Source organism: Oreochromis aureus, linkage group 19, assembly GCF_013358895.1.
Source record: "Oreochromis aureus strain Israel breed Guangdong linkage group 19, ZZ_aureus, whole genome shotgun sequence".
Lineage (NCBI taxonomy): Eukaryota > Metazoa > Chordata > Actinopteri > Cichliformes > Cichlidae > Oreochromis > Oreochromis aureus.
Window position 1 is genome coordinate 28906345 of NC_052960.1, and position 9563 is coordinate 28915907.

Sequence of the window (9563 nt, forward strand, 5' to 3'; positions counted from 1 at the left end):
CAGGTCATAACTTCTTACCTGAAATTCAGTTCACCTCACGCTCCTGCCTTCGCTTTCCCTGATCCACGATTGCGTTAGCAAACACCGGTCGATCGGCGGTCGCGGCATGTCCTTTCTGTCATACACCGGTGGATAGCTGCCCACTGTTGTAGCTCCGCATTATAGCACCACCAAACAACTCAGTTATTTTTTCCACATCCAGCTGTAACTCCGATTCTGTGCGAGCATTTGCGAGAGACCGGGAGGTGAAAGGAGAGAGAGTCCCTCGCTGTGCATTTGCAGCCAAGTGCGGCAGCTAGCTAGGTAGCCGGCTAGCTGTCAGGCAGGACCGAGGTCGCCAGAGCACTGTCGCTAATATGATAAAACAAGCAGATATTTGAAGTTTACACACCTACATTCTCGCCTGAAAATATCTTAAAAGTTTATTTTGTGACCTAGAAACACTAATAAAAGACATATAAAACGAAGTGGTGGCCGCCATTGTTTAACTTGGCAGAGGTGTGCTATGAATTGTGGGATATGGAGTTTTCCACCAAGCATAGAAGCCATTGTGTTTACCGTAACTATTCAATGGTTCGCGCAACCTTAAAACCTCCAATGGTTCCTGAAAGCAGCGAGGCTGTCGCGCCATTAATATTGTCATCATTACGGTATCCAAATAAGGGTAGACAGGCTGTACCACTCCCGGCATACCACTAGAGAGAGCCAACACACCACAAATGAAGTTTGAAATTTGTTTCAATGGGACCAAAAGATGGCGCCAACACACCACAAATGAAGTCTGTTTATTTGGCGCCAAAAGATTAATTGGCCTAAATTTGCACTAAAATATTAATATTTAAAAACTATAAAAGTCATAAACACCAAAAGTCATGACATAATAGTCCAGCTCCAGCCGCACAAAATGATCTAACATATGTAACCCTAATGTCAAAACTGTTCGGCAGAGGAGCGCGGGAAAATTTTCACTAAAATATTAATATTTAAAAAACTATAAAATTCATAAACACCAAAAGTCATAGCACACCATTCCAGATCCGGCCGCACAAAATGAGGTAACATATATGAAGCTTGTCTCAAAACTGCGGGGCGAGATTCGCTGCAAAATTTCAGGCGGAAACTGGAGAATAATAATAATAATAAATCTGAGGAATAGTAATATGTGTGCCTCCTGGCATAGGCACACATAATAATAAAGAATAAAGAGAAACAGGAACTCAATAGTGTGGATGCCTAAAGCATCCACACAACTAGAAAAATTTGCATTTCCTGCGAAAATGCTGTGTGGATGCCGGAACGCTGAAGCTGTCTGCTGCAAAAATTGTATGGCAGTAAAGAAACTGAAAAATTATGCTGAAAACAAGTGAAAAAACAGAAACTTTTGCTGAAAAGAGGTGAAAAGGCAAAGATTCTGCTTCAAAGGGGTACAGAAGTTCAAATTTGTACTGAAAAGAGGAGAGGTGAAAAGGTTTCCTCTGAAATGAGCAGAAGATACTGAGATTTGTATTGATAAGAGGTGAAAAGGCTGGCAATTCTGCAGAAAAGAGGTGAATCAGCAGAATTTCTGCTGAAAAGAGGTAAAGAAGCAGTAAGTTGCGCTGAAAAGAGATGAATCAGCAGGATTTCTGCTCAAAAGAGGTTTTTTCCGAAAAAAGCTGAGATTTGTGCTGATAAGAGGTGAAAAGGCTGAAAATTTTGCAGAAGAGGTGAATCAGCAGAATTTGGGCTGAAAAGAGGTGAAAAAACTCACAATTCTGCTAAAAAGTGGTGAAGAAAAAGGTGTTGGGGTGTTGAAAAGAGTTAAATAAGTTGAATTAATAACTGAAAAAATTGTTGCCATAAGCGGGATTTGAACCCGGGCCTCCCAGTCTGAGAACGGCTGCTCATCTCACTGAGCTAAAACACAGCGCAACCGGGCAAGGAAAACTAGTAACCAGACTGATAATGTGGCAGAAATGGGCAAAAAATATTGCATAAAAAAATCAATATCTCAAAAAGTATAGAACTTATGATTACCAAAAGATATAGCGCACATTAGCAGAAAGAGCAGAATTTTTTAAAGTTCGAATGGAGAAAATAGCATGAAAACTGAGGGAGTAGTTAAGCGCCAAAAAACGTACGGAAGCAACTAGAATAAAGTAGAATAAAGAATAAAGAGAAACAGGAACTCAATAGTGTGGAAGCCCTTTGAGGGTATCCACACAATAAAGAGAAACAGGAACTCAATAGTGTGGAAGCCCTTTGAGGGCATCCACACAATATGGTATAATTCTCAAACACGTAGCCTAAATCAGATAACTCGTAAGCTGGAGAGGAAATGGCATGTCACAAATTTAGAGGATCATCATTTAGCCTGGAGAAATAGTTTGCTGCTTTATAAGAAAGCCCCCCGCAAAGCCAGAACATCTTACTATTCATCACTGATTGAAGAAAATAAGAACAACCCCAGGTTTCTCTTCAGCACTGTAGCCAGGCTGACAAAAAGTCAGAGCTCTACTGAGCCAACCATCCCTTTAACATTAACTAGTAATGACTTCATGAACTTCTTCACAAATAAAATTTTTATCATTAGAGAAAAAATTACCAATAATCATCCCACAGATGTAATATTATCTACAGCTACTCTTAGTACCATCAATGTTAAGTTAGACTCTTTTCTCCAATTGATCTTTCTGAGTTAACTTCAATAATTAATTCCTCCAAACCATCAACGTGTCTTTTAGACCCCATTCCTACAAAACTGCTCAAAGAAGTCCTGCCATTAATTAATTCTTCGATCTTAAATATGATCAACCTATCTCTAATAATCGGCTATGTACCACAGGCCTTCAAGGTGGCTGTAGTTAAACCTTTACTTAAAAAGCCATCTCTAGACCCAGCTGTCTTAGCTAATTATAGGCCAATCTCCAACCTTCCTTTCATATCAAAATCCTTGAAAGAGTAGTTGTCAAACAGCTAACAGATCATCTGCAGAGGAATGGCTTATTTGAAGCGTTTCAGTCAGGTTTCAGAGCTCAGCACAGCACAGAAACAGCTTTAGTGAAGGTTACAAATGATCTTCTTATGGCCTCTGACAGTGGACTCATCTCTGTGCTTGTCCTGCTAGACCTCAGTGCTGCATTCGATACTGTTGACCATAATATCCTATTAGAGCGATTAGAACATGCTGTAGGTATTACAGGTACTGCACTGCAGTGGTTTGTATCATATCTATCTAATAGACTCCAATTTGTACATGTAAATGGAGAGTCCTCTTCAGACACTAAGGTCAATTATGGTGTTCCACAGGGTTCAGTGCTAGGACCAATTCTATTTACATTATACATGCTTCCCCTAGGCAACATCATTAGAAGACATAGCATACATTTTCACTGCTATGCAGATGACACGCAGCTCTATCTATCCATGAAGCCAGGTAACACACACCAATTAGTTAAACTGCAGGAATGTCTTAAAGACATAAAGACCTGGATGGCCGCTAACTTTCTGCTTCTTAATTCAGATAAAACTGAGGTTATTGTACTCGGCCCTGAAAATCTTAGAAATATGGTATCTAACCAGATTCTTACTCTGGATGGCATTACCTTGGCCTCCAGTAACACTGTGAGAAACCTTGAGTCATTTTGACCAGGACATGTCCTTCAACGCACATATTAAACAAATATGTAAGACTGCTTTCTTCCATTTGCGCAACATCTCTAAAATTAGAAATATCCTGTCTCAGAGTGATGCTGAAAAACTAGTTCATGCATTTATTACTTCCAGGCTGGACTACTGTAATTCACTATTATCAGGAAGTCCTAAAAACTCGCTGAAAAGCCTTCAGCTAATCCAAAATGCTGCAGCAAGAGTACTGACAGGGACTAGAAAGAGAGAGCATATTTCTCCTGTTTTGGCTTCCCTTCATTGGCTTCCTGTTAAATCCAGAATTGAATTCAAAATCCTGCTCCTCACATACAAGGTCTTAAATAATCAGGCCCCATCTTATCTTAATGACCTTGTAGTACCATATCACCCTATTAGAGCACTTCGCTCTTGCACTGCAGGCCTACTTGTTGTTCCTAGAGTATTTAAAAGTAGAATGGGAGGCAGAGCCTTCAGTTTTCATGCCCCTCTTCTGTGGAACCAACTTCCAGTTTGGATTCGGAGACAGACACTATCTCTACTTTTAAGATTAGGCTTAAAACTTTCCTTTTGCTAAAGCATATAGTTAGGGCTGGACCAGGTGACCCTGAATCCTCCCTTAGTTATGCTGCAATAGACGTAGGCTGCGGGATTCCCATGATGCATTGAGTTTTTCCTTCCAGTCACCTTTCTCACTCACTATGTGCTAATAGACCTCTCTGCATCGAATCATATCTGTTATTAATCTCTGTCTCTCTTCCACAGCATGTCTTTCATCCTGTTTTCCTTCTTTCACCCCAACCGGTCGCAGCAGATGGCCGCCCCTCCCTGAGCCTGGTTCTGCCGGAGGTTTCTTCCTGTTAAAAGGGAGTTTTTCCTTCCCACTGTTGCCAAAGTGCTTGCTCATAGGGGTCATATGATTGTTGGGTTTTCTCTGTATTTATTATTGTGCTATCTACTGTACAATATAAAGCGCCTTGAGGCGACTTTTGTTGTGATTTGGCGCTATATAAATAAAATTGAATTGAATTGAATAAAGAGAAACAGGAACTCAATAGTGTGGAAGCCCTTTGAGGGCATCCACACAATAAAGAATAGAAGAACAATACTGTGAATGCTTTTACAAGCATTCACACTAATAATATAAAGAAACACAAAACACCGAGTCGTCAGACTCAGGACCATGACACCAAGGTCGTAACTTAGGCTCACTGAGAGAGAGAAAGAATGTGAATGCTTAGTTTGGAGGGTGGCCGAAGCTATAAAAATGTGAGAAACGGTCAGACACTTCAAGATTTTGCCGGACACCCTCCTGTGCAAATCTCCCGACGTTTGTATTGCTCAAAGTGTTGTATGGAATAAAGAGAATTGTATTGATTTAAGTGATTGTTGATTGAGCATTTAAACACCGAGTGTTGTTCTTCCTTCAGCCCAAAGATCAAAGAATTGGGGTATTTAACAGGTTGGTGCCGTGTGACCCGAATCTTTAGTGTGCTGAGGAAAGCAGATTTGGCCTGTGGTGAGATCGTGAGACGAGACGAACAGAGGACCGGTCCAACAGAATAAACAGGTGAGAACCACCTGTTAAACAAAATCGAAGTGTGCATATTGGACATTCTAAATTTATCGGTTCACTAAGTTACACGTATTTTCACATTAAATTCTGTCGGTGTCTGGTTTTCAGCGCAAGAAACTTTAATGAACATTCTAAGTTGAGGCTGGATTCCAGTGTATGATATAGGAACTGGCTCTAGCACAAGAAACTTTAAAATAAATTTTGACAGCCCTAGAGGCTAGAGTTGCAGCATTGATGTTCCACATTAAATTCCACATTTAACTTTGTCTATGACTGGCTTTTGGGGCAAGAAACTGTGGAAAATTTCTAAGTTACGGCCGAAGTTTCAGTATATGAAATAGAGTACGAAACAGAGACTGGCTTTTAGCGCAGAAACACTTTAAATTATTTCGAGTTGAACCCGGAGGTTTCTGTGTGTGTTTCTGCGTGTGAAACACGTTCTGTGTTTCTCTGTGTGAAATATAAACGCGGTGACAGTGACGGTTAATGTATGAATTAGAGGGCTCTAGAGCAAAGAGACTTTTGCTAAGATAATCAGGTTGACGCCTAGTGGGCCTTGTGGATTTTGTCCTGGGATTGGTTTCTCAAACCAGTGTTTGGACGCAGCCCGGATGTAACTAGGATAGCAACCTGGGGAGTAGGACCCCCAAAAAGCTTTTTGTTCTGGGATTGGCAAGCCTGCAGTGCGAGAGCGAAGTGCTCTAATAGGGTGATATGGTACTACAAGGTCATTAAGATAAGATGGGGCCTGATTATTTAAGACCTTGTATGTGAGGAGCAGGATTTTGAATTCAATTCTGGATTTAACAGGGAGCCAATGAAGGGAAGCCAAAACAGGAGAAATATGCTCTCTCTTTCTAGTCCCTGTCAGTACTCTTGCTGCAGCATTTTGGATTAGCTGAAGGCTTTTCAGGGAGTTTTTAGGACATCCTGATAATAATGAATTACAGTAGTCCAGCCTGGAAGTAATAAATGCATGAACTAGTTTTTCAGCGTCAGTAAGAGACAGGATATTTCTAATTTTAGAGATGTTGCGCAAATGGAAGAAAGCATAGCATAGCATAGCATCTTTATTTATAATGCACTTTACATCCAACAATGTTGACCAAAGTGCTACAAATATAAAACAGAGAAAACAGTTTAAATTACATATAAAATATCTTAAAATTAAAAATAATATAATTAATAAGAAAACATATTAAGAGACGTCAACAAGTCCTGCTGTGCTGAAAGCCAAGGTAAATAAATATGTTTTAAGACGATTTAAAAACAGATAAGGAAGGTGCCTGTCCAACATGTAAAGGCAACTCATTCCATAATTTTGGTGCTGCCACAGCAAACGCCCGATCCCCTCTGAGCTTGCGATTAGTCCTGAGCACACTCAGGAGGAGCTGGTCTGCCGACCTGAGGGACTGGGAAGGTATGTATGGATGAAGACGCTCAGAGAGGTAGAGAAGGGCAGCATTGGACAAACATTTAAAAACAAATAAAAGCAGCTTAAAATGGATCCTAAAATGCACGGGCAGCGAATGAAGTGAATATAAAACTGGGGTGATATGCTCGCATCTACGAGTGCCAGTTAAAAGGCGTGCAGCAACATTTTGAACTAGCTGCAGTCAAAAAACAGAAGATCGACTCACTCCAAAATAAAGAGAATTACAGTAATCCAGCCGAACGGTTACAAAGGCACGGATTACTGTTTCAAATTGCTGTCTCGCAAGAAAGTGCTTAATTTTGGCCAGTTGCCTCAGATGAAAGAAACTAGACCTTACAACCAACCCGATCTGGCTTTCAAGCTTAAGCTCAGGATCCATTTTAAAACCCAGATTAACAATCTCTGGTTTACAGAATGATTTCAGGGATTGCAAATCAACACACGGAACAGCAGTGGAGGCAGGTCTAAACACCATTACTTCAGTTTTAGAATCGTTAAAACAAAGAAAGTTTAGCGCCAACCACGACTTGGCGTCCTCCAGACATGTTTGCAAACGATTTACAGACGACCCATCTTTCTTTTTAAGAGGAACATAAATCTGGCAATCATCTGCATAACAGTGAAAAGAGAGTCCGTGTTTCCTAAGAATTGAGCCCAATGGAAGTAAATAAAGCGAAAACAGGATAGGGCCTAGAATGGAACCCTGTGGTACTCCATGAGACAACGGAGCACGGGAGGACTCACAGTTTCCTAAGCGAACTGAAAAGGTTTGATTTGTTAAGTAAGACCTGAACCATTTCAGAGCCACACCTGTTATACCGACACACTGCTCCAAACGCGAGATTAAAATTTCATGGTCTACAGTGTCAAATGCAGCAGTTAAATCGAGTAAAATAAGAATGACACTTTCACCAGAATCACATGATAAAAATATATCATTAAAAATTCTTAAAAGTGCTGATTCAGTGCTATGCATTGCTTTAACACTAGGTTTACTATCCTGCGCAAATTTGCGTAACTTCCCTAAACCCAATACCCCCTAGAATTACTGGCTTTTTTATTTTCTGGTGCAAGTCCCGAGGTGTTAAGCACCCCTGCTGAGATTTTCACAGGTCGTCAGCTTGTTTCTCCTACAGCTTTTGTTGTGCAAACCACCCGTTGTCCTTGAGGCCTGGCACATTTGCATTTGCTCACTCAGAGTTGCTCAGATCCAAGGCAGGCCAAACCTCTGTGTTACAACTTTCAGAAATGCCTGATAGAAATGCTTCAACTTACTCATGAGATTTTGACCACATTTTTGCCGAAGTCACAACTATACTGAATGCACGACCGTTGTTGCCAGCTGCAAGAATGCTTGGTAGGGAACAGCTGTTCCCTACCAAGGTTCGTTTCAAAGTTTGAAAGACTTTGAAATAAAACAGACTTAATGTACCCATATATTGTGAATGTCTGTCTCTTGTATGTAGGTTGTAACACAGAGGTTTGGCCTGCCTTGGATCTAAGTAAACAAATGCCAATGTTGCACACACACACACACACACACACACACACACACACACACACACACACACACACACACACACACACACACACACACACACAGCAAATCTGCATTTATTTGTCCCACAAGTGGAAAATCTGCATTGTCATTGCAAAAAAGTGGACAGAGCTCAGTATAGAAAGTGCACTATCTATCACACCTATGGATTCTTCGATACCCAACATCCACAATGACGGCGAAACAACTAGTAGCTCAGTGTTCCAACATTCGAAAGAAGGGACTGCTCTCACAGCTAGAGATTGACGAGGTACAACATAAATGCTACGGCAAGGAGGAGTCAGGACGCCAGGTCAGGGGGGAGATATCATCACCCCCACCCGAGATTGGGTACATAGCCCCAAGTGCGATAGGAGAAGGATCGTTGAGTGCGAGAGGAACTGACCTGAAAGATAGGATCATGGCCAAGCTTGAAACCTGGACCCCCCCTAGCCGGTTACCAAGATTACGTGAAGTACCCTCAGAAGGTCTGCTAGATGATGTTAATGCAGCACTACGGATGATACCTACAACCACGATTACCGACACTAACAAGCTGATCTACACTACGGCAGCAGTGATCAGTGAGATGCTTGGCTACAAGTTGAACAGCCACAAGGGGCAGTACCCTCCATGGAGAAGGAGGCTAGAGGGCAAGATCAAAGTAGCACGAAGGGAGGTTAGCCAACTAACGGAGTTGCAGAAAGGCGCGACAAAGAAGGTGCATAAGAAATACAGCAAGCTGTCCATACCTGAGGCCTTGGAAACTGCCAAGCAAAGACTCACAGCCTTGGCCAGCCGCTTGAGGAGGTACACCAGAGAGATAGAAGGCAGGAGAATAAACCAGCTGTTCTCCACAGAACCAGCAAAGGTGTACTCTCAGTGGCAAGGAACAATAACAGAACAGCACCACCAAGGCTGGAGACGGAGCAATACTGGAAGAGCATATGGGAGAAGGACGCAACCCATAACGGCAATGCTCAGTGGCTAGTGGATCTGAGGGCAGACCACAGCGACCTCCTGAACAGGGTCCAGTAACCATCACAGTGGCAGACATCCAAGAAAGGGTCTCCAGTATGAAGAGTTGGACAGCACCAGGGCCCGACATGGTTCACGCCTACTGGCTGAAGAAGCTGACTGCACTCCACGAGCGTCTGGCAGCACAAATGAACCAGCTGCTAGTTAACGAGAGACACCCGGAATGGCTAACCGAAGGTCGGACGGTCCTGATCCCCAAGGACCCCAAGAAGGGACCGTCCCATCCAACTACCGACCAATAACCTGCCTCAGTACTACATGGAAGCTCCTGTCAGGCATCATATTGGCTAAGATGAACAGGCACATGGGTCAATACATGAGCGGGGCACAGAAAGGGATTGGCAAGAATACCA